This window comes from Elgaria multicarinata, chromosome 3, assembly GCF_023053635.1.
Source record: "Elgaria multicarinata webbii isolate HBS135686 ecotype San Diego chromosome 3, rElgMul1.1.pri, whole genome shotgun sequence".
Taxonomy (NCBI): domain Eukaryota; kingdom Metazoa; phylum Chordata; class Lepidosauria; order Squamata; family Anguidae; genus Elgaria; species Elgaria multicarinata.
Genome location: NC_086173.1, coordinates 151,424,383 through 151,449,941, shown reverse-complemented (window position 1 = coordinate 151,449,941; position 25,559 = coordinate 151,424,383). Strand labels below are relative to the sequence as shown.

Here is a 25,559-nt window from a genome sequence, read left to right as displayed (position 1 = left end):
GGCAGCCAGGCTGGTCACCGATATGCCTAGGGGTGACCACATTACATCAGTTTTAAAATCTCTTCACTGGCTGCCAATTAGTTTCCAGCCGAAGTATAAAGTGGTGGTTATTATCTTTAAAGCCCCACATGGTTTGGGTCCAGGCTACCTGCGGGATCACCTTCTCCTGTACAATCCACCCTGCACACTCAGGTCCTCTGGGAAAAATCTACTTCAGTCAGCCAAAACTAGGCTGACAGGTATTACTCAGAGGACCTTCTCTTCTGCTGCTCCCAGACTGTGGAATGGCCTGCCAGAGGGGATTTGTCAACTTGACAGTCTTTTAACATTTAAGAAAGCTGTAAAGACTGATCTATTCCGGCAGGCCTATCCAGTCGAATTTTGGGATGTTTTTAGGATGTTTCAAGGATGTTTTAATAACGTATACTATGTTTTTAATCAGTTTTATGTGTTTTATATTTGCTGTTGTTCCCCACCTCAATCCAAGTGGAGAGGCAGGTAAGAAATATTATTATTATATTGTAAAAGCATCTGTGGCCCTCCAGATGGTTTGGCCTACAACTCCCATCAGACCTAAACAGCATAAGTAATGGGGAGGGACCGTGGGAGTTGTAGGCCCAAACATCTAAAGCTACACATTGCCCACCCCTATCTGAAAGAAAGAGCTATGCTATCTTAATGCACAAAGAGATTAGTATGGTGAAGATTATTCTGACTGATTGAGCTTCCCTTACGTCATGGGAGGGTGGCCCAGGCAGAAAGGACTGTCATTGCCATTGACTGGGCTGCTCTGATCCCACATGGTATCTGGATTTGGTCATGGCAGGCAGAAATGAGAACAGGGGTGGAAGAAATATAGGGGCCCAGGAATGGATGTCACAGGGGCATGAGAAGTAGAAGATGGGGGCTGGGGTGTGGGAAGGTCAGAAAGGGGAGCAGTCCAGGAAAATGAGAAGACATAGGGAGAATGCCAAAGGGAGGTGTTTGAGAGGGGAAGGAAAACAGAGATTGGGCAGAAAAGAGAGGTCCTAATACAGGCTTCCCCACACTGGTCCCTCTAGAGCTGTTGGACCGTGACTCACAGAATGCCCAGACATCCTTCTGAGCAATCTGCAGACAACTGCATTGTAAACTACTTTTATTTATTTGTCTCATGTCTTGTTTTAACAACGCCAAAAAAAAAGAAAGGACCTTGCCCTCGATGAGCTTACAGTTTACAACATGATAGTGGGAAGAGAACAGAAGGACTGCAGCGACAAGAACAACAAGGGATGAATATGAGTAAACAAGGGTGGATAGAAGGCCTACCTCCAGGCGTTTTGGACTTAAAACTCCCAGTATTCCTGACCACTAGCCATGCTGGCTTATGGGAACTGAAGTCCAAAACGTCTGGAGATCTACCTTCTGCCTATCCTTCAATTATATGTTGTGTTGGGTGGCGATGGAACCTGATAAAATGTAGTGGGTGTGGGTCAGGGGGGAGGAGGAGAGTGGGGGAAAACCTTAATGCTGATTATTTACGGAAATGGAAAAGTGCCATCACCGCTTCCTCTATTTCTTATGTTCAGGCAATGAGTTGTTGCTTTTGAGGCCAAAAGCCATACTCAAGAGGGAGGTATTGGCAGTATTTGCGGTTTGCAGAAGTACAAAAGAAATCTTTAGTGGATAAAATAAAACCCTGCTAAGGACACGGATACTTAAAAACAATCCATTAAGGCCTGAGCATGCTCACTGACCACAGAATGCTGAATGGTTATTGGGGGAAAACAGACCACCAGGGTGGATGGAATGGAGTATCCTGGAAAAGGGTATGGCTGGTTGGAAGGCTGAACAGGAGCACTGCAACATTTTGTTGCATGTCTTATTTGTTGCCTCCTAAGCCCCAATGTGCATGGAGGAGGGAGAAATTCATGACACTCTGTGCACACTCAAAGGTGTTCTTGTATTCACGTGCCTGCCTCTTTCAGAACTGAGCAGGCTACGTACCCAGTCTCTATGTTTCTCCCTCCCCTGACTCAGGCCACAGGCCCTGGTTCTCCTAACCTGCAGCAAAACCCCCATCCATTTGCTCTCGTGCTGGGAATCTGTCCATGGCACGCACGCACGCACGCCAGAAACTTATTAAAAAATTATTTGGCCAAACCTTGGCATCAGAGATGGAAAGGCATGTTGAGAGGAATTGTATCCATCTGTGTCCATTCATACACTCACTCATTATTAGTATCACTTCCTTTGTCTCTAATGTTTTTCCAGGAAACGAAGGGAGTCAGGTTAGTCTGGAGAGAAAGCATGAGAAAGGAATGTGCTCTTCAAATACTAGAAAGGTTGTCACACAGAGGAGGGCCAGGATCTCTTCTCGATCCTCCCAGAGTGCAGGACACGGAATAACGGGCTCAAGTGACAGAAAGCCAGATTCCAGCTGGACATCCGGAAAAACTTCCTGTTAGAGCAGTATGACAATGGAACCAGTTACCTAGGGAGGTTGTGGGCTCTCCCACACTAGAGACATTAAAGAGGCAGCTGGACAACCGTCTGTCAGGGATGCTTTAGGGTGGATTCCTGCATTGAGCAGGGGGTTGGACTTGATGGCCTTGTAGGCCCCTTCCAACTCTGCTATTCTATGATTCTATGAATGTGACCAAGGCTGCCTCGCGAGGATGGAGGGCCAGCATCAAGGGTAGGCATGGTTGAGCACTTGCTGAGAGCTCACACCTCAGAAAAGGTCCACTGATAGGACCTCCTTGGTATTGTTTCTCCTCTGGAACACTCCAACCTGCTTGTTCACCTGCCTCTCACTCTGGCCCAGAAGGTGGTCGTGGTTAGGAGGAGGAACAGTAGTTACCCCTGCCTACTTCCTCAGTGGCTCTCTGTCTGTCAAGCAAGCAAGCGATAACAATGGTGAGAAAGGATGAGGGGCAATGGCAGCAGCTGCTGACAATGGTGGTGAGAAGGCAGATTCACTGAGGGAGCCCTTCCCCACCCTGAGGGTGTCTTGTCCAAGGGTCCTCAAAAACCTGGAGCTGACACTAGGATGAAGCTTCATGGCTGAGCAAGGGCTTGACCTGGAATCCCTCTCAATCCAACTGGCCCCTTCCCCCGTGGTTTCTGGCTCGGTTCCAGACTTGAAACTATATTGGCTTCACAGACGGATAACCTACCCTTAAATGACAGCCAGACCTTCTCCATGTAGGAGAGATCTATGCTGAACTGAAGTTTCTCAGAATAAATTTTATTGTGAGAATTGAATGCCTGAGGGTGTTTTTTTCCTCACCTCCTAGAAAAAGTAGGTCAATTTATTATTTTCTCTCTCAAAATATTTCACACGCAACAAAGTTCGTCCAACAGCCAGGGGCATTTTCAGGCCACATTTACAAAGTGCAACAGGGTTGGCCATGTGTCCTCTTTTCCAAAGGACAGTCCTCTGTTTGAAGAGCTGCTAGAGAACTGTCTTCTGTTTTGATGGCTTTCTCTATTTTTAAAAAATATACTTTTATTGGGTTTTCAAATTTAACAATCCATTAAATAACACATGTGAAATATCAGTAAGAACATCCATACATATTGATCGTGATCATACAATTGTGTTGCTTGTCTGATCTCTTATCTTTATTTATTTATTTATTACATTTCTATACTGCCCAATAGCCAGAGCTCTCTGGGCAGTTATCAGCTTATACTCTGTTTGCCCAATTAATCTTCCCATAAAAGACAGCGTGACTGTGGGGGCTAATTTAGCTTTTTGTGCCGTATCATTAAAACCCCACCAAGTTGTGTTGAAGTTATCCTTTTCTTGCACATTTCTGTATGACCTTTGTGTATTGGTCAACTTTTCTATTAAAGCTATAGACCACAACCTGAATTTCCATTGTTGAATGGTTGGGCTGTGAGTCCTCTTCCAACTCCTGGCTATTTCCATCCTAGCTGCTACCCAAAAGAACATTGCTTTTTAGTTGCTTCTTTTCATTGTCATATAATGAGAGTAAACCCATCATTGGAGTCCATTGGGTTGGACTCGATGGCCTTGTAGGTCCCTTCCAACTTTGCTATTCTATGATTTTATGATTCTATGATATGAATCTCTTGATGACCCTGTTCGGACAACACGCTGAGCCACGGTGGTTAAGTATTCTGAGCTAAACAATCACTTAGTGCGTCGCGTGAACCATTCCTAACCATGGTGGCTACCACGCTGTCTGGAGAATATTGAGAGTTGTGGAGTTTGTTTTTCCCTCTGTCTAAACATGCAAACAATTGTGCCCTTAATATCTTTTGTAAAGTGCCTTGGGAGGTTGTGTACCTGAAAGGCAGCTTGTAAACGGTTAAAATAAATAATCCGAGCAAACTCATTCTCCAAGTGTGGATCCTTGTATCAAAACGGCACCATCCATACACAAGAGAAAAGTATTGGGAGGCTTTTCTCCCGAAAAGCCTCCCGATATTTTTCTGCATTTAGGCTGAAGTACAAAAAAATCTTTAGAGAAAAAAGTCTCTATGGGACACTCACATAAAAACAGCTCAATGAAGACCTAGCTAGCTCAGTGGCAATGGGAAGGGAAGGAAATAGAGGGGTAGGTGGGTTGGAATGGAGCATCACGGGTAAGGGCATGGCTGGCTGGAACCCTGAACAGGAGCTATTATTATTTATTTATTTATTTATTTATATAGCGCCATCAATGTACATGGTGCTGTACAGAGTAAAACAATAAAATAGCAAGACCCTGCCGCATAGGCTTACATTCTAAGGAAATCATAATAAAACAATAAGGAGGGGAAGAGAATGCACCAAACAGGCAGTATAAAAGTCAGAACAAAATCAAGTTTTAAAAGCTTTAGGAAAAAGAAAAGTTTTTAGCTGAGCTTTAAAAGCTGTGATTGAAGTTGTAGATCTCAAATGTTCTGGAAGAGCGTTCCAGGCGAAAGGGGCAGCAGAAGAAAATGGACGAAGCCGAGCAAGGGAAGTAGAGACCCTTGGGCAGGCAAGAAACATGGCGTCAGAGGAGCGAAGAGCACGAGCGGGGCAATAGTGTGAGATGAGAGAGGAGAGATAGAAAGGAGCTAGACCATGAAAAGCTTTGAAGGTCGACAGGAGACGTTTATATTGGATTCTGAAGTGAATTGGAAGCCAATGAAGAGATTTCAGAAGTGGAGTAACATGGTCAGAGCGGCGAGCCAAGAAGATGATCTTCACATCTTATGATGCAGCCCCCACTTATAATATATAACCCATCACTTTTTGTCTCACTTCCTTTCCATCCAGCTGTCATCCAACTCACACCCCAACCATAACTACTGTGGTCTCTCTCCTTCATTCCATTGTTCCTTTATTTAAAGCATGCATACCCTTCTCTTCAGGCAAAAAAAGCCTCCAGGTGGCTTCCACAATCAATAAAAACACGACGGTCCCTGCCCACAGGGCCACACAGACACAATTCAGAAGTTGGGGGCAGAGAGAGGTGGAAGAATAGTGAGAGAAAAGGAAAACCAACAAGCTCAGGCACCAATTCTTAGAGATACAACAGTAGTTCACCTAACCACCCCCTGGAACAGAAGCTTCTGCCAATTCATGAGCTGCTGTACTATCATGGCTACGAGGCAGAATTGAGAGTCCAGAGATCCCAGTTCAAATCCCGTCAAAGCTATGAACTCATAAGGTGTCGTCGACAATTAACTGGCCAGCAGATGTTAGAATATTCAAAGTTATTTTGAACACATACTTAGAACTGCAGATGGAAAGTAATGTGTTAGAAGAGGCTTTCTTTCATCTGTTCTGAATCTCACACTGTTCAGGTGAATGGTGGGAGATTTAGGACAAATAAATGGATCAATAGCCTGACTCAGGTATAAAGCAGCTTTAACTATTGATATCCTGGCCCCTCCATTGTGGCCAGCTGAGTTTCGCACCTCCATCTAAACAAGAGACCAGATGCCTTTGGTTCCTCGTCTCCCTCATCTATCACTTAACAGTAGCCATTTCAATCAGATCGTCTGGTGCAGCTAGGATCGTCCATCCTAGCTGTATCTCTTCAGAACTGGTGCCCAAGTTTGGTTTTTTCCTTCTCCCTCCTCCTCTCTTTTTCCTTTTGTGTCATGATTTTTAGATTATAAGCCTGAGGGTGGAGACTGTCTTGAGTTTTTAAAATTCATCCAAAAGCCTTTTCAGCTGAATAGTGGGGTAAAAAAACTTTTTTAAAAATAAATACAATCCTCTTGTTTGGTTTCCTTTCTTGCTCAAGGGCAGCCCAGACTACCACAAAGACTGGATGTGGAAAGTCTTGCAGCTGATCTCGACAACACCCCACTGACTGACACACAGGCAGAGCTTCGAGTTCCTTTTGGAAGATTCATTGGGCTGGACCTTCATTCTGCCTTAGGCTGAAGGTGGGGACGAACTGCTGTCTATGGCAGGCGGGAGAAGGTGCTTTTCGTTTTGTTTTCTGCCATGAGTCAAAGTGACTAGACCTAGACCTGGCTAGATAGACCAAATGGTGTGATGTATATGTGTGTGAATACAGAGAGAGAGAGAGAGAGAGAGAGAGAGAGAGAGAGAGAGTTCCATGGCCATTGGGGTTAGACATACACACATTCCTGTGGGATTCCCTGCCTCGGGAGTTCAGGCAGGCACCAACTCTGTATTCTTTCTGGCGCCTCCTGAAAACATTGTTGTTTCAGGAAGCCTTCCCTTAACAACCAGCCACAGTTTTATTTGCACTTCGTTTCTTTTAAAAATGTATTTTAATGTGTTTTTAGTCTGTTTTCATTCTTTAATTGTATTTGTCCACCACTCCAAAATTCTTGAATGGGGAGAGGTATTTTATTTATTTATTTTATTTACAATATTTATATACCGCTCCCCATTCAAAATTTCAGAGTGGTGTACAAGATAAAATAAAAACAGAATAGAACACTTTAAATAGATTTTAAAAGAAGCAAAATGTCCAGTGAACTGTGGCTGGTCATTAAGGATAGTCTTCCTGGAATAATGACGTTTTCAGGAGGCACCGAAAGGAATACGAAGTTGGCGCCTGCCTGACCTCCAGAGGCAAGGAATTTCATAGGAGTGGGGTCACCATGCTGAAGGCTCTTCCCCTGGTGGGCTCCAAGTGGAGAATGGGTCTATGTGGATCTACGTGTAAATAAATAAGCATAAATCATACACAACTTCCTCCTGGAATCCCCTCCCTGTGTGGAAGGGCCAGAGTTCAGCAGTCAAGGACATTATTCATTACAGGCATAATCCTATGCATGTTTGGATAGAAAAAGCCCCACAACTCCCAGCGTTCCCCAGCCAGCCACAACAACTCTGTGAGGAAGGTTAGGCCGAGAGAACCAGTGTTTGGTTCAAAGTCACTCAGCCATTTTTATGCCTGAGTGAGGATTTGAACCCAGGTCTCCCTAGTCCAACTGTATCTGCAACACACCACACTGGCTCTTGCATGCTTTACGTGCGGAGGGTCCAAGGCTCAATTCCTGGCATCTCCTGTTAAAAGGATCTTGGGGAGTAGGACTGTTAAAGACCCTGCCTGAGGCTTTAAAAAAATGCATTCAGACAGACAGAAAGAGGGTGCCAATCCCTGAGCATGCAGTTTGGCTCACTTGCTCGAGGCATCTAGAGAAGGAGTGGGGCAGAAGGTCGATCTCCAGCTGTTTTTGGCTTCAACTTCCAGAAGCCCCTGCCAGGAGTCGCCAGTGAATTTTAGTCAGAGATATTATAAGAATTTCTGAGGATGTTTTTATAACCCCCTGAAGAAGGCCTTAAAATACTAATAGGCAGGAACATGTTGGACTTTTTAACAAATTAAATCTTTGTTTTGACATCCCGAGACATTTCTCTCTTATTCGTGGGTCTATTTGGATGTTCTCCCACTTTTACAGCATAGATGTCAGAGGTGCTGGCAACTGAAATCCCAAACATCTGGAGACCTACTTTCTCTGCCCACCCTTGATCTAGCGAGATCGGGAGACATTTGTGTGCAGCGCACTGACAACTCTCCTGCTCATGGCACACTGTGGTTTGCAGTGCACAGCATGTTGAGGGATGGTGGTGAAAAGTCTTGTGCACCTCCCTTGTTGTCTACAGGAGTAGGTGGGTGGGAAGAGATCAAGACCTTTGAAGTCAGCAGTTCAGGATAAGAATCTATGGCAGCCTTCCCCAAGGCCATGTTAGCTAGGAATGCTGGGAGTTGTAGTCCAATCTGTGTTTTCTTACAGGATCCATTCCTTGTTTGTTCCTTCAGTGAGGGCTCCTCCCCTTCTTTGTAGGGAGTTGTAGTCCAACACATCTGTAGAGTACCGAGTACAGGGAGGCTGATCTATGGGAATAACAGTTTGCCCTTATATCCCAATTGGGAGGCTCCAGAGGTCCAGTTGAACCTCTTTCAGCACAAGGCCCAAATCCAAATTTGGAGGAGCTCTCAGGGGCTGCATTCCTGTGGTGGGCAGGGCTGAAGGAGAAATGGGGCAGGGCCAAAATATACTTTAAAAAAATACCAGCCTATTTTAGCTTAGACCTCTTACTAACACAAACTGAACCTTAAGGGAAGTATGTCAACTTTTAGAATGGAAAAATTGAGAGGCAGTGTGGTGTAGCAATTAGAGAGTTGGACTGGGAGTAAGACGATCTGGGCTCTAGTCCCCACTTGGCTGTGGAAGTTCACTGGGTGATTTTGGGCCGGCCACAGACTCTCAGACCAACCTACCTCACAGGGTTGTTGTTGGGAGGAGGATTATGTATGCCGCCTTGGAAAAATGGCAGGATATAAATGCAATAAATAAATATACACACACCCGCAAAAGCCAGAAAACCACATAGTGTTGGCTGTGGAACAAAAGGGTCAGGGCTAAGGGAAGGGGTGGGGCTAAGGGAAGGGGCAGGGCCAAGGGAAGGAGGCAAAGCATCTGGAGACCCCCCAGAAAACCTGATTGGGAAAGTCAGGTGGCCTGGATTTGCCCAGCAGGCCGTGAATTCCTGCCACCCTGGCTGCTCAACAGCATCCTGTGCTTTTTCTGGGACTGCTTTCCCTCCTGAGCTGGCCTGCTTCCTTGCAAGGCTGTCGCTGCAGGATAAGGAAAGGAGAGTTAATCCCTTTCCAAATAAGTGTTCGCACCCCAAGGGAGAGCAAAAGGTCATGGATGTAGTTTCTGGCTTATGTCTGTGGAGATGTAAATCACGCGCTTGCAGGAAGGGAAAAACTGGGCTGATGCCCTAAACGCCTGTTTATTTCCCCCACCACCCAGCCCTATCCGTCTCTGTCCTGGACACAAAGACGCAGCCCCTACTGCCGAACTTGCCCTTCTTTGCCATGATCCCAGCTTGGGCACAAGAGAGAACTTGCGACAGGCTATTTCCCTGGAGCCACCCCATCCATCCACCATCAGTCCATCCATCCCGAAGGCAGAGGAATGTCCGCAGCATAAACAGCACCAGAAAAGGGGCCCTTTCGGAGAGCCTGGAAGGAGCACAGCAATCGGCTGCCGTTGCTAGCTGGGACCTGGGCAGATCTGCAGACGGGGCTTCGAGAAAGCCGGGGACGGGAGCTGCAAATGGTTTTGGTCTGAGATAAGCTACAAGGAGTCCCCCTGACTTGTGGGGAGGAAGGGTAGTGGGATGGGACACCCTCTTTTGCAGGGAGAGGGAGCAAGATAGGCAGGCAGGCATGCAGGCACTGAGCATCTGGTATTTCTGCTTGAAGAATTGAAGACTAGGGAGAGGAATAAAGGTAGGTAGGTAGGCAGAGAGCGAGAGAAGGGGGAGAAAGAGTTTGGTAGGTAGGTAGGGGAGAAAGAGAGAGATAAACAGGTAGAGAGAGGGGGTAGGTGTGGGGAGAGATGAATAGGTTTAGAGAGATCGGGGGAGAGAGAGGGGAAAAGAGAAAGGCCCTGTTCAGAAGACACTTTAAACCATGGCTTTAACCATGGTGAATAGGCAAAAAGCCTTATTCACCATGGTTAAAGCCGTGGTTTAAAGTGTCTTCTGGACAGGGCCAAAGAGACGTAACTAAGTAGAGAAAGAGAATGAGATAAACAGATAGCGAGATAGAGATAAGGAGAGAGGGGGCTGGGGTGTGTGTGTGGGGGGGGGAACAAACATGTAGAAATAGATAAGGAGAGAGAGGAAGGGATAGAAAGAGGGAGGGGATAGGTAGAGGGAGAGAAATAAGGGAAGAGAGGGGGTATGTAGGAAGGGAGATCGAGAGTGGGTAGGTAGGGTGAGAGAGAGAGAGAGAAGTAAACAGGTGGAAAGCGAGAAAGAGGTAAGAAGGGAGGTATGGAGAGAAAGAGAGTGAGATAAACAGTGAAGGAGGGGAGAGAAATAGGAAAATATAAAGTAGATTAGACAGACGAGATAGAGCTGAGCGTGAAGTAAATTGCTGGGGCTATAAACCGACCAGAGAGCTTCGGCTATTGGGCGGCATAGAAATGCAATAAATAAATAAATAAATAAATAAATAGAGTAAGAGGCGGATTCCAGGGGGGTAGCTGAGTTACGATCTCACAGCTAAGGCGTTGGATTTACTGTGCCCCGACTTTCTGCCCTAAGAAACCGATTCTTCCGTTCAAGTCTCCCTTTCCCCTTATCGGTTAGGAAGGCGGGGCCCGGATTCAGTCGAGAGAGTTGGATAAAGTACCCAGAGCGCCAGCAAGAAAGAAAGAGAGAGAGAGAGAGAGATCAAGTCAAGACTGAGAAAGCGGGAGCGGCAGACAGAAGGAAGGATGAATGGGGAGACAGGTAGGTCAGCAGCGGCCCTCCAAGACCCTCGCTCACCTTCCTGGGGCTGCCGCTTTGCCCCCCGGCTTGCTGGGCTGCTGCTGGGCTGCTACTGCTGAGGACTCTCCGCGTTTCCCTTCTGCTCGCCCCTGCGGGAGCAGCCGCGTCTCTCCGTCAGCTCGAAGCAGTAGCGCCCAAGCCGCTCCCTCCGCCGCCGAAGGGAGTGGCCGAGAAGCGCCCGAAGCCGGTAGGGCTGGGTGAGTGGGCGGAGGCCACGTGCTGCTGCCCGGGGCCTCGCAGAGCGCGCGCAAACGGAGGGCCAGCGGGCGACATCGCGAGGCGCGCCCCCCAGATGTGTGTGCGGTGTGTGTGTGGGGGTGAGGGTTGTGGTGGGGTGGATTAAGGCAGTGGGTCGGGCTTGCATGGTAGAAACTCACCCACCTGTGGCTTAGGGTGCCGGCAGCGGTGGGGTGCTTTTAAAGCAGCCTCCCCCAACCCAGCGCCCTCCAGGTGGGTTGGAGTAAGGACCTAAGAAGAACCCTGCTGGATCAGACCAAGGGTCCATCTAGCCCAGTATTGTGTTCACCCAGTGGCCAACCAGCTGCCCGTGGGAAACCCAAGCAGGGCATGATTGCAACAGCACCCTCCCGCCCATGTTCCCCAGCAACTGGTGTACATGGGTTTGCTGCCTCAGATACTGGAGGAAGCACATAGCTTTCAGGACTACAACTCCCATTAACCCCAAGCAGTGGTGCAGGTAGGAAATTTTAGACCCTGGACTTTATAGTTTTATGCCTTAGAATCATAGAGTTGGAAGGGGCCTACAAGACCATCGAGTCCAACCCCCTGCTCAATGCAGGAATCCACCCTAAAGCATCCCTGACAGATAGCTGTTCAGCTGCCTCTTGAAGGCCTCTAGTGTGGGAGAGGCCACAACCTCCTTAGGTAACTGGTTCCATTGTTGTACTGCTCTAACAGTTAGGAAGTTTTTCCTGATGTCCCTTCATCCCTTAGGAGAACGTTGTGTATTGCTTCCATTGCAAAGCACCTAACTAACATTTCTCTTCATACACACACCCCAGTCATCACCCTCTGCTTTACAACTGCTTACATTCCCTATAAATTAGAACGTTGGCCAACCCTGAGAAAAGAAATACTCTGAGCATGTACAGTTTTTCATCTTAAGCTCACTTCAAACTTAGCACCATTATGAGTGCAGGAGTAAAATGGAGTTTACTTCTGCTGTCCTGCACCTGCTGCTCTCTGGGTGGTCCTTTGGGGGCACCCTCAGCCATGGGCCCTGGACTTAGGCCTCAGGGTCCAGCCCTACCTGCACCACTGGCCCAAGCCCAAAAGTCCCCTTTTGACACCAACTGAAAGGATCCTTGTCCAACAGACGGAACACCTATTTAAACAGTAGCCTGACAAGCAGAAGTTCAACAGGTGAATCTTTTTCTTTCCTGTAAAAGACTGAAGGGACAGGAAATTCATGCTGGGTGGGGATGATGGGAGTTGCAGTCCAAGAAATCTGGAGGACTGCCTTAAACTGTACAATGGACAGAATTTCATGTCCCTTCAGTCTCCATTACTGAGTGTGTGTGTGTGGAAGATTCACTGTTTGAGCTTTGGTTATTGAGCGGAATAAAAATGCAATAAAATAAATAAATAAATAAACAACTTCTGCCTGTCAGGCCATTGTTAGGGCATGGGAAAAACAAATTGGAAACCAGTGCAGCTATTTCAGGACTGGTGTAATCTGGTTTGTAAAAAGCACACCAGAAAAAATGTCTGGACACACCATTTGTTTTTGGACTTTCTTCATGGATAGCCTCACGTAAAGCACTTTACAATTCCTCTATGGCTATACATGGCTGGTTGAGGAACGCTGGGATTGTAGGACTTTTTTCTTTCTAAACATGCGTAGGATTTCACCCTGAGACATGGATCTCTGTGGCCAGATCCACCTTCCCCAAGCACACCAACCGAGGAACTGGCGCAAACTGGTTTTCCGAGTTATGATGCCTCAGATACTGGAGGTAGCATGTAGCCATCAGGACTAGCACCCATTGAGAGACTTAAGAGCATTTCTCTAACCCTGTTTTAAAGCCGTCTTAAGTTGGCGGCCATCGCTACATCTTATGGTAGCAAATTCCATAATTTAACTATGCATTGCGTGAAAAACTCCTTCCTCTTATCTGTTCTGAATCTCACACCATTCAGCTTCATGAGATGACCCCATTGGGTTCTAATATTGTGAGAGAAGGAGCGAAAAATGCCTCTCTACCAGCTTTCTACACATAGAGCGTAACTGCACATACCTCTATCATGTCCTCCCTACCTCCCCCCCCAACCCTACTCACCAAATGTTCCCATTTTCCCTTGTGCTCTAGTAGCCCCCTAATCATTTTGGTTGCCCTTTCCTGCACCTTTTCCTGGTTAAAGGTGATAGTTTTTCCTGTTTGTAGTCAACGTCAGATAAACTGCCTCTGTTCAAGGAGGTTCCACTGAAGAGTCGTGACTAATTTGGGTTAAGGCTTGTCCCCATTCAAGAAGGTTTTTCAAGTGTTTTAAGAGTGTGCTGCATTGCATGTTACCAAAGTGGGTTGTATTTGGGGGGGGGGGCTGGGAACATGATTCTGGCAGTACTTCTGTACCTATTGCAGTGGCTGGATAGGCAGAAGTTCAGCAGGAAAAGCTTCCCCTCCTCACTGACTTGCCTTGCTGGGAAATTATATTCTTACTGCTGGGGCAGGCAACTCAAGACCCTCCAGATCTTGTTGGACTGCAACTCCCATCAGCCCTTAGCGAGCATAGGGATTATGGGAGTTGCATTCCAACAGCATCTGAAGGACCGTAGTTCCTGTCCCTGATTTACTATATCCCTGCCTGTCACAGAGTTGTTAAAAGCCCTGAATGATTTGGGACTGGGGTATTTGAATTAACTCCTCCCATACAAGCCTACACACCTATTGGAGGTGTTCCTGTATATCCCACATTCCCAGAAATATGCTTAGAGTGAGGACCAGGGCCTTTTCAGTGGTAGCTCTCCAACTCAGGGACTCTCTTCCAAATGACACCTATCTTGTCTCTTCTCTAAGGGTGTTCTGAAAGTTGGTAAAAGCCTGTGTTTTAAGAAGCATTAAAAAATCTTGTTGCAGCTTAAGACTAACAAATTTATTCTGGTATAAATTTTCCTGGAAGCTGTCATTTCATCAGATAGATGAAGTGTTAACCTCAAATTGGCAGATCTATATACTCCTGCTGGGTGGGGGGTGAGGTAGTAGTGACATAAACAGTGTTACCAGAGTGAATAGAAATGCAGAAGTTATTTGGTGATAACACAGACAAAATTGCGGTAGTAATCGGATTAATATACCTAGTATGAGTCTAAAAAATCCCAAACCTTTGTCCTTTTTCAAATGACAGGAAATAGAGGTGAATTTCTTGATAAATTGTATTTCTTTTTAAGAAGGCATTTGCACTATGAATTGCTGGGTTACCGATTTTATTTTTTACTGTTGCTGGTATTTGAATAATTTGTTAGGCTTTAAGGTGCCGCAAAACTCTTTGCTGTTTTTGCCGCAATAGACTAATGCAGCTACACCTCTGAGTAGTGATTTATCGTTATAATGTCAGTGTTTTAAATTGATGGTTTATAGTTTCATCCTAGCTGTTAGCCTCCCTTTCCTCCTGAGAGCTCAGTGCAGCTAACTTATATAAGAATATGGTAGTGTAAGCCTTATTACACAAGATCTACCAGACCGATTTTGTTCATTTTTGTTTTAAACTGAAGCGTGAGCAGTGTAGATGTGCAGAAAATTTTGAAAGTTTGAAAAAGTTCAAAGCTGGAGCTTTAATAGCAATTAATTTCCTCTGCACCAAACCGGCAGAAAAGCCCCTTCACCAGCAGGAGGACAGACAGCCCTGCTCAGCCAGTCAGTGTGGTGCGAAGGCAGGGCCCAGGCACAGCCGCGCAGTTAGGTTGTCGCCCCCAGTGGGGATGGGGACAGGGACGAAGGCAGCCAATCAGGGTGAGGGAGAGGGCAGGGCCACACCGCATGCAAATTAAAGAGGGGGGATTTACTGCGCATGAACCACATTTGCACTATTCATGAACCCCTCTGGTCAGGCGACTGAGGGGCAAAAAATCAGGAAAGGAGCAGAGCTACTGGTGACCATGACAACATGGGCTTTACAGTGGTGAAGGAAAGAAAGGAAGAATCACAGGAGCAATCTGGTGCATTTGGCAGATGCAAATTCCAAAGCTGAATTGTCTCAGGATGTGATACATGATAGTGTGGTGTAGTGGCTAAAATGTTGGAGTTGGGAGATCGGGGTTCTAGTCCTCACTTGGCCATGGAAACCCACTGGGTGACTTTGGGCCAGTCACAGACTCTCAGTCCAACCTACCTCGCAGGGTTGTTGTTGTGAGGATAACATGGAGAAGAGGAGGATTATGTACGCTGCCTTGGGTTCCTTAAGAGGAAAAAAGGCGGGATATAAATGCAATAATAAATAAAATAAATATATTTATACGGGTGAGAAGTGGGGTTAGGTAATGCCACAAGAGGCAATTCTGAGTCATCCCAATCTTCTGAATGGTTGAAGAAAAGGTTCTTTGGAGGTCACTGCTCTTTGGAGGAAAATGTAATTCACAGTGGGTGTCAAAGGTAGACATGATTGGGCACGTGCCAAGGGACACCACCCCACACAAGGACCCTCTGATAAGAGCCCCCCTGGAATTGTTCCCCCTCTTCACCATTGCAACTGCTTGTTCAGCTGCCTCTTGCTCTGGGCCAGACAAAGGTACCGGCGTGAAGGAGGAACCATGGATGCCACGGCCTCCTTGCTCATTGACTCTCTGCCTGTCAAGCAAGCAAGCGGGAGCCATGAGGAGAAAGAGGAGGAGGAGCAATGGCAGCGGGTGGCGATGGCAGTGAGAAGACAGACTCACCGAAGGAAGGGGCCCGTTGAAGGTGCCTTGCCTGAGGCCCCTCAAAAACCAAAAGCCAGCACTGATGTAATTGAAATCAATGGAGGCTGGTGGATCCCATGTTAGTGGGGCAGTAAATGCACTTGGGTTTCAGTCAGAACTCTGAGGGAGGTGTCGAAGGCGCTTCCGCTGCCATTGGAGGCACTTTTGGTGGGGATGCAAGAAAGGGCCTTCTTGGTGGCCACTCCCAGATTCTGAAGCTTTCTGCCAAACGAGGCTAGGTTGGTTCCCTCTGTGTTGTCCTTCCACCAGTAGGCCTGTATTCAGTCAGGCCTTTGGCATATAAACTGGCCTCTTACTGTAGGTTTTTTTTTAAATTGGTTGGTGCTATTTATTTCTTTTATTGTTGTGATTTGATAGGGTTATATAAAATTATGCATGGTGTGGAGAATATGGACAGGGAGACATTTTTCTCTCCCTCTCTTATAATACTAGAACAAAATGTTGTCATTCCATTAAGCCGATTGGTGGGAGATTCAGGACAGATAAAAGGAAGGACTTCTTCATTCAGTGCGTAGTTAAACTATGGAATTCACTGCCACACAATGTAGTGATGGCCACCGATTTGGATGGCTTTAAAAGGGGTTGCATAAATTCCTGGAGGAGAAGGCTATCGGTGGCTACTAGTCCTGATGGCTATGTGTTACCGCCAGTACCAGAGGTAGTAAGCTCATGTACATTATTTGCTGTTGCACTCATGTCCTTCCTGTGGGTTTCTGGTTGACGCTTGTTGGCCACTGTGTGAACAGAGTGCTGGACTAGATGGACCCTTTTGTATTTCTAGTTTATTTGTTTTTTATGTTATGTTTTAGTTAATGTTTTGTTTTGAATGCCAGTTTTTGGCAGAAAGGCAGAGAAATAATGAATTAATTGAGGCATCCATGGGAGTAGCAGAGCTGGAAAACGTTCACACGGGCAGCATGACCTCAGCAGTTAGTGCAAAAGGGCTCTCCTTCAGCAGTAGAGCACACAGAAGGTCTTGGGTTCAATCTCTGTCATGGAAATCTGGTGCAAGATGAGATCCTCTTTTTGCCCAGGGAGAACAATATAACATAAATATAAACATTCTCAGTATCTGAAACCGTGGGTGGTGGGGGATACATTTTCACAAAGACTGGCAGATTGAATAACAAAGCTGCCCAAACGTTGTGCACTTTTACTGTAATGGGATGGTCTCTCGGGTTTTACTGGTTTTGCAAAGTTTTGTTGTGCTTCAGGCTATATTCTGGGAAACCTGAGACGTTCTCCAAGAAACACAGCTACTGGCACCAGCACCACCAAAGATGTGCTTTGGTGGGATTGCTGCAGGCTCTGATTGGATGCGGAAGAATTTGGGATCTGTTTGTAAGGTTTTTGTGAACCGCCTAGAGAGCTTCGGCTATTGAGCAGTATAAAAATGTAATAAATAAATAAATAAATTCTTTAAACACACACACACACACACACACATACACAACCAAGTGGAGCCTGTAACAAAACATTGTAGTGTAGGATTCTGTAAGAGCTTTACAGTACAATATACTGGTATTTTGACCTCTTCCTCTTGGGTTCTGTTCAGAGTCCCAACGAGCCATAACTCTTGTCAGAATACTCATTACATCTCCTTCTCCCACCCTTAATTTTCTGCCTCCCCCACCCCCCCAAAAACCAGTCCAAATTCTGTTCCCACTGAGCATCCTCACTCCTCATTGAGCTTTTTGCAGTCCCCCCGCCCACACACTTACTGTTTTTCCCCTAAATATTTTTGTACATCTGCAGACCTTGGGGTTCCCCTGAGCATATCTAGGGTGACCCTATGAAAAGGAGGACAGGGCTTCTGTATCTTTAACAGTTGAATTTAAAGGTGATTTTCAGCAGGCATCATTTGTATGCGTGCAGCACCTGGTGAAATTCCCTCTTCATCACAACAGTTAAAGCTGCAGGTGCCCTGCCCTCTTTTGTATCAGGTCACAGTATAGCTCCTGCGTCTTTAACTGCTGTGATGAAGAGGGAATTTCACCAGGTGCTGCATGCATACAAATGACACTTGCTGAAATTCCCTTTTCTCTACAACTTTTAAAGATACAGGAGCCTGCTCCTCCTTTCCATAGGGTCACCCTAGTGTTTCCTGGTTATCTCCTTCTAAAAGTTGCCTCTCCGAAGGCTATGTTACTGGCATTGGCTTCACAGCACAATATGCTGGTATTTTAAACCCTTCCCCATCGCCTTCACCCAAGCCCTCTTTTGCCTTCGGTCTCAAAACACAGCCCCTGAGAGCTTCTCCCAAATGAATTTCAGCCCTCGGAGTAAAATAAGATTCAACACCTCTGCTAATATACCAGTAGCAAACTAATTCTTTGAGACTAGGTCCTTGGGTAGCCTAAAGAGCATGTCTGACACACGCAGAAGAGGGAGATATGCTAGGGTGACCCTATGAAAAGGAGGACAGGGCTCCTGTATCTTTAACAGTTGTATTGAAAAGGGAATTTCAGCAGGAGTCATTTGTATATATGGAGAACCTGATGAAATTTCCTCTTCATCACAACAGTTAAACCTGCAGGTGCCCTGCACTCTTTTAAATCTGGTCTCTCTAATATAGCTCCTGCACTTTAACTGTTGTGATGAAGAGGGAATTTCACCAGGTGTGGCGTGCATACAAATGACACCTGCTGAAATTCCCTTTTCTATGCAACTGTTAAAGATACAGGAGCCCAGTCCTCCTTTTCATATGGTCACCCTAGTTGTGAGAGCTTTGAACATATACTAATAGTGATCTTCTCTGTTTTCTGTATCTTTAACATAGCCAAAACGGCACCACCCATGCACAGGAGTGTGGTATTAGCAGAATCCAGGGGGAACCCAATTTTGCAGAAGTACATTACAAAAAATAAAAACCCAAACCCCAAGGAACTCCCACTCGCTGCCATTAAATTTCCCTAAGGTTATTTCCAAATCAAGCCAATTAGGACTTATTTGAGAGTGTGTGCGAGGAATGGAATATGCTGGAACAGGGCATGGCTGTTTGTCTGATATCATGAACGGGATTCCCGTACTCTGCACTGCACCATTTTGTTGCAGGCCGTTCTTGGCATAGGGTTTTTTAATGGAAGGAAAGGATAAAAACATTTTTGAGAACAAGCCAACCATTAGTCATTTTGAGAGCCTTATCCTCTGTACATTTCTCTAATCCGCTTTTAAAGCTATCTAGATTGGTGGTCATCACCACATTTTGTGGTAGTAAATTCTGTCTTTTATGTATGCGCTGGGAGAAGTACTTCTTTTTTATCTGTCCTGAATCATTGAGTTTCATGAGATGACCCAGGGTTCCAGTAGTATGAGAGAGGGAGGAAACTTTCCCTGCCAATTAGCAGAACGCAAAGTAAATAAAGTGATTGTTTAAAGTAATAGTGACCCTAACATCCTAATTATTACAATTATTATTTATATCCTTCAGCTGTGCTGCTATTTAAAATAATCGTTTTGCCCAGGGCAGTGTGGGATGGTGGAAGACTTAGTGTTGTTTGAGTTATGTACTGTATGAAGAACACAATACATAGCTGGTAAATGCCAAATGGTTATTATAGTCTGTTGCAGCCAAGATGTGACACAAGCCTCGTTGTTACTTTTTCAATAATGCTGGTAGTATCTTGAATATTTCTGATCTTCCATCCCACGGTTAGCTTTGAGTTCATGTCCCACGGACAATGGAATGAGGAAAATCAAAGGTTGTGTAATACAACAAGTTAGGGCTTGCTGAGTAAATACCCCAAAGTTCCCTCCCACTATCTCTACATGCCCTCTTGCTACCTTTATTTTTGCTGGGTGGGTGTTGTTGTTGTTTTGGGAAGGATCCTTTAGCAACTGAGGGGCAGGTGGAAATTCAACAGGCGAAACACCTCCTTACAGCCTCTACGTGTCAGGGATTTTTAAAAATTAATTTTTCATTATTACATTTAATACCACTAGTTCTTCCCTCACTGACAGAGACCTTGCTGGGGTCAGCAATTAGGGTTGCCAGCTTTTGAAACAGCCCCTGTAGCTGGGCCTTTAATAAGAGTGTGTTGATTTGCAGCCATCAGTAAATGGAGATGATAATATTTTGTTCCTTGCTGTGAAAAGCTTCACCTCCTCATTTTTGCAGATGAAGCCAGATCAAACACAGCTGCAGGAGCTAGTTGAAGTGTTAGCAACACTAAGGGGGGAAATGCACAGGAGCAGGCTGGGCTGGGTTTTTCTGGTCAGTTGGCAACCCCTTGCATATCACTCAGAAATACCCTGCACCTTTCCTTGCATCCGGGAAGCCCTCCCTGCCATGCATGACACACAGGTAACTTCCTTGTAGTGGATTGGAGCCTTTGTCATATAATTCTCTCTGTTCTACTGCAGCTGGCAGCCACTCAAGAGTCTCAGGTCTGCAAGCCTATACAGTGGAGGCTGGTGGCTCAGATTTCGGTGGGGGCATGAATCCATTCTGAAGTTTCATCAAAACCAGCCAGAACTCTAAAGGAACTATCCAAGGTGCTGAAACTTAGCCCAAAATAAGTCCAGCACTTTGGATACCACTCTTAGCTTTCTGGCTGGTTCTGACTGAAATCCAGAATGGATTTACAGTCCCACTGATATTGGAGCCACCAGCCTCCACAGCTCCTCTGCATGACCGAAAACTCCCAGCATTCCCCAGCTGGGGATTGCAGGGAGTTGTGGGGGTTTTCCTGTCTAAACATGCATAGGATTGCACCCTTAAAGTGCAGTCCTATACATACCTACTCAGAAGTAAGTATCATCCGATTCAATGGGGCATATTCTCAGAGAAGTGTGTATAGGATTGGAGTCTTCATGGGGATCAAACATGCGCCATCATTGAGACGTGGCCCTTTCCCATACACCTACCCAGATACATCATAGCCCAACATAATGATGGGCATGTTGTTAGGAAAAAGCCAACAGCGGCAGCAGCAACTTTATTGCATGTCTCAGTTTTAAAAACCAACAAACATCAGAAGTTTAAGAGTTAAACAAGGTGGGAGACACTGCTGGGCCAGGCTTGCAAAGCACAGCTCCACATGTACACATTGTTCAGCACGCTTGGGCGTGCAAAGCCATTTATCGGATGCAGACTGTGACGGCCTGCACCCTTTCTGACTCGGCTTGGTTTCCAGTAGCACATTGCACCATCCCTCTTCTCTCTGTGCTGGCTTCCTATTGTCTCTGGGGCAGCTGTCAAGGGGACGGTTCTCTCCATTTAGACTGACGCTCCTAAGAGACCACTTCCTCCTCCCTCCCTAACATCATAATCTCTATGGCTGCGAACCCTGTGCTGCCTGTTGCACATTTGCCTGAATGCTGACGAAAACGTTCTCAGGGCAGTGCTACCCAGGCTTTGCCTCCTTTGGAGAACAGCGCATTGGAGACTTGCGGCATTGTTGTCGGATTTGTTTAACGTGCAAATACAGGTATACTGCATAAACGGAGGCAGGCATTCTTACAAGACAGGGGAGACCGGATAGAGGTGTACAAAATATGGATAGGGAGACATTCTTCTTCCTCTCTCACAGTACTAGAACCCAAAGGGATCATCCTATGGATCTGATTGGTGGGAGATTCAGGACAGATAAAAGGAAGGACTTCTTCACACAGTGTAGAGTTAAACTGTGGAACTCACTACCACAAGATTAGTGATGGCCACCAATTTGGATGCCTTTAAAAGGGGGTTGGATAAATTCCTGGAGGCAAAGGCTATCAATGGCTTCTAGCCCTGATGGTTGTGTGCTACCTCCATTATCTGAGGCAGTAAGCCTATATACACCAGTTGTTGGGGAACATGAGCAGGAGGGTGCTGTTGCACCTGTGCCCTGTGTATTAGCATATATAATAAAATCCTTCCATGTTTTATAAGTCAGATGATTTGCCTTTAGCTAGTTCCATTTGGTAAGTCATTTTTTCTGCCATTCCTGCTTGCCACAGTTCTATATACCAAGATCTCAGTGTTAGAAGTTCTGCAGTTTTCCAACTTCTAGCTATGACTCTTCGGGTTGCCATCAGCATGAACCTCAGGTGTGCTTTTATTGCAGGAAACCTGAAACCTACCCCCCCACACACACACACAACCCAACGGGCTGCCAAAAAGTTGCACCAGGTGAAATTCTGTTTTATTTATTTACTTAATTATTTATTGCATTTTTATACCGTCCAATAGCTGAAACTCCCTAGGCGGTTCACAAAAATTAAAAGTATGAAACAAACAGTATAAAAACATGATATAAAATACATTATAAAAGCACAACCAGGATAAAATCAGCAGCAGTGCAGAAATACAAATTTAAAACAGCAAAGTTAAAATTAAATTTATAGACTGTTAAAATGCTAAGAGAATAAAAAGGTCTTCACCTGGCGTCTGAAAGAATATAGTGTAGATGCCAGGCAATCCTCCTTAGGGAGCTCATTCCACAGCCAGGGTGCCACAGCAGAGAAGGCCCTCCTCCTGGTAGCCACCTGCCTCATTTCCTTTGGCAGGGGGTCATGGAGAAGGACCCCTAAGGATGATGTTAGGGTTCGGGCAGGTACATATGGGAGGAGCAACCCTTGCAACCCAGAAAGCTCCATTCAACCCTGAAAGTTACAGGGAGCCTCCCGCTCTCTGGACCTGCCAATCTGAGCGGACCCACTGAGCATGTGTTGTGTACTGTGAAGCGCCAATTAACTTAGCAGCTGTAGCCCCTAGAATTCGTTGTCCGACCTTCTACTCTGCGGTGTACTTAACAGAGTGATAAATCCAGCCCACTCAACCTCTGTTTTAGTTGTTTTGTTTGTTTGGATTCATTCTGAGGGCCCATTGACCCTTGGTTATTATCCATGCTCTGAGCACATTTTACCCCCACTGCTAACCTCAGCCCCACTTCCTCAAAGGGCAAGATTCAGCTTTCAGGTGCTTTTGCCTTTGGATCAATCTCAGGGAATCAGATTCCTTGAAGAGGCTGGGGGATGTAGCCTGGTCTAGATGTGTCTGGGCGGAAAGATTAATGCAGGATAGCAGTGCTTATCTGCTCCTCACGAAGTGGGTTGAGGGATGCTAGAGAGATGGAGGGTGGTGGTGGTGGTGGTGGTAAAGGACCGGGAGAGGCTTTTCATTTTCATCCTTCAAGGACAGCATTCCATATTGATTGAAACTGTGGCAGCTTTTTGTCTGTGCCTGGGGGTTGCTATTGGAAACGGAGCTAAAATTTAGACCTTTGTGCAGAAACATTGACTGCTTCCGAGAGGATCACAGCAGACACAAGAGATGGGAATAGAATCAGGCAGGGTGGAGGCTTTCTTTGGGTCCACCTCTAGTTTAGAGTTGCTGCCTCCTCCTCCTCCTCCTCCTCCTCCTCCTCCTCCTCCAGGCCCATGTCCCTGTGCTTTTCAACTGGAGTCCTCAAAGTGGCTTAATAAAATACCGCTGATACAGCAAGAGCAAAGTGCTCATAAAACACACCTGAACAACATAACCACTGGAATAGGAGCCTGCTTTCGATGTTAATTTCCCACAGGGCAGTTGATATCATTTGGGTGGGTGGGACGGAACAGCCCAACTTGAGCAAGCCCTGATGTTTCCTTTGCAATGGCGCCTGGTACCCATTGCGGCTAGTGGGACAGAGGACAGGGCAGAAGCTCAATATTCTACTGAGATTGCTGGAGGAGGACAGGGGGAGACCCTGTGCAGCTCTTGGAAGCAATGGACCAAATGGACCTGGTTGTGCGGGGCGGAATCTCTCTGCCACAAAGTGGGCAGGGGACGGGCAGGGGGTCACTGTCCCCCTTTGCCCCAAATATAGGACCGCCTCTTTCCCTTTGCCTGCACCTGTCTCCCTTTGCTGCAATAACAAAATAGCTCTCTCTAGAAGAGTGTGTGTATAAAAGACAATAAAAATCATACAATGAAACCAGCTAAAGGCGAGGGGATTTCCCGTTGCTCTCTCACGTGCCCTGCAAACGCTTTTTTTGTACCCAAAGCAAAGAAAGTCTGCCTTTTGGTTCGGCGATATTATTTGCCCACGTGTAGGTTTCATAACTGGCTTACTGGTTTCCTCGCTGGCCCTGAGCCCACCGATGCGTGCTTTTTGCCCATTGCACCATCAAGAGTGTTAGGAGGAGGTTGACGAAAACCGGCGAGTCATCCAACCACTGCCGGAAGAAGATAGTCTGCGAGAGGAAACAGCCATCACACTTCCCACGCCTCTGTTCCAGTGGGCAAAACCCCAGTCTTGCTTGTTACAGGGCCTTGGGGGGGCCACCGAGGGACTCCATGGCAGCATCCGCCTGCAGAACCTGACTTTTCCGAAACAACAAAGCGTCCAATGCGGCCCCAGAAAAACAAACACATTTATTATGGCATAAACTTCTGTGGACTACTGTTTAGGCCAGAATCAGTGTGTTGGTCTTTAAGTCCTGACATTGAAATGGCATTTTAAACCCAGAGTGGCAGAGGGGTGCAGCTTATAAACTGGATGGGATGGACTGTATAATGTGGGATAAACGAAGTGGGATAACAGTTGCTGGGGTACATGGTTGGGAGGGTGCTGTTTATTATTATTATTATTATTATTTATTTATATAGCACCATCGATGTACATGGTGCTGTACAGATAACACAGTAAATAGCAAGACCCTGCCGCATAGGCTTACAATCTAATAAAGTTGTAGTAAACAATAAGAAGGGAAAGAGAATGCAAACAGGCACAGGGAAGTGTAAACAGGCACCGGGAAGGGTGAAGCTAACAGTATAGAGTCAGAACAAACTCAAAGTTTAAAAGCTATAGGGAAAAGAAAAGTTTTTAGCTGTGTTTTAAAAGCTGTGATTGAGTTGGTAGTTCTCAGGTGTTCTGGAAGAGCATTCCAGGCATGAGGGGCAGCAGAGGAAAATGGACGAAGCCGAGCAAGGGAAGTAGAGACCCTTGGGCAGGCAAGAAGCATGGCATCAGAGGAGCGAAGAGCACGAGCGGGGCAATAGTGTGAGATGAGAGAGGAGAGATAGGCAGGAGCTAGACCGTGAAGAGCTTTGAAGGTCAACAGGAGAAGTTTATATTGGATTCTGGAATGAATTGGGAGCCAATGAAGAGATTTCAGAAGCGGAGTGACATGGTCAGAGCGGCGGGCCAGGAAGATGATCTTAGCGGCAGAGTGGTGGACAGAGACCAGCGGACTGATGTGAGACGAGGGGAGGCCAGAGAGGAGGAGGTTGCAGTAGTCCAACCGAGAGATAACCAGTGCGTGAACGAGAGTCTTGGCAGAAGAGACAGACAAAAATGGTCGAATCCTGGCAATATTATACAGGAAGAAACGACAAGATTTAGCTACTGCCTCGATATGAGGAATAAAGGAGAGCGAGGAATCAAATATAAAGCCAAGGCTACGAGTTTCCTTGACCGGAGTAAGCGTGACATCGTTGACAGTAAGAGAGAATGAGAGGTGAGGAGAAGGTTTAGGAGGGAAAACAAGCAGTTCAGTTTTTGCCATGTTAAGCTTCAAGCGACGATGAAGCAGCCAAGCTGAGATATCTGAAAGACATGCCGAGATACGATCGTGAACATCAGGAGAAAGTTCCGGAGATGAGAGGTATAGTTGTGTGTCATCGGCATACAGGTGATATTGGAGGCCATGAGATTGAATAAGTTTACCCAAGGGCAGCATGTATAGAGAAAACAGCAGCGGGCCAAGCACCGAGCCTTGCGGAACCCCTACTGAAAGGGGAAAGGAGGAGGACGAGCTGCCGTTAGCCGACACGCTGAAAGAGCGACCCTCTAGATAGGAGGCGAACCAGTTATAGACAGAGCCACAGAGTCCAAGGTCATGGAGGGAATCTAAGAGAAGATTGTGATCAACCGTGTCAAAGGCTGCAGTTAG

General features: G+C 46.2%; 1 protein-coding gene across 1 annotated transcript in view; it reads right to left on the bottom strand.

Moving 5' to 3' along the window:
• The window catches only part of LOC134396035 (regulator of G-protein signaling 19-like), a 31,116-nt gene extending 20,274 nt beyond the window's left edge, over window positions 1-10,842 (bottom strand). The window contains exon 1 of the mRNA XM_063122362.1: window positions 10,763-10,842. The gene's annotated coding sequence lies outside the window, so the exon portion shown is untranslated. The remainder of the gene's footprint in view (window positions 1-10,762) is intronic.
• Between the last annotated feature and the right edge of the window lie 14,717 nt (window positions 10,843-25,559).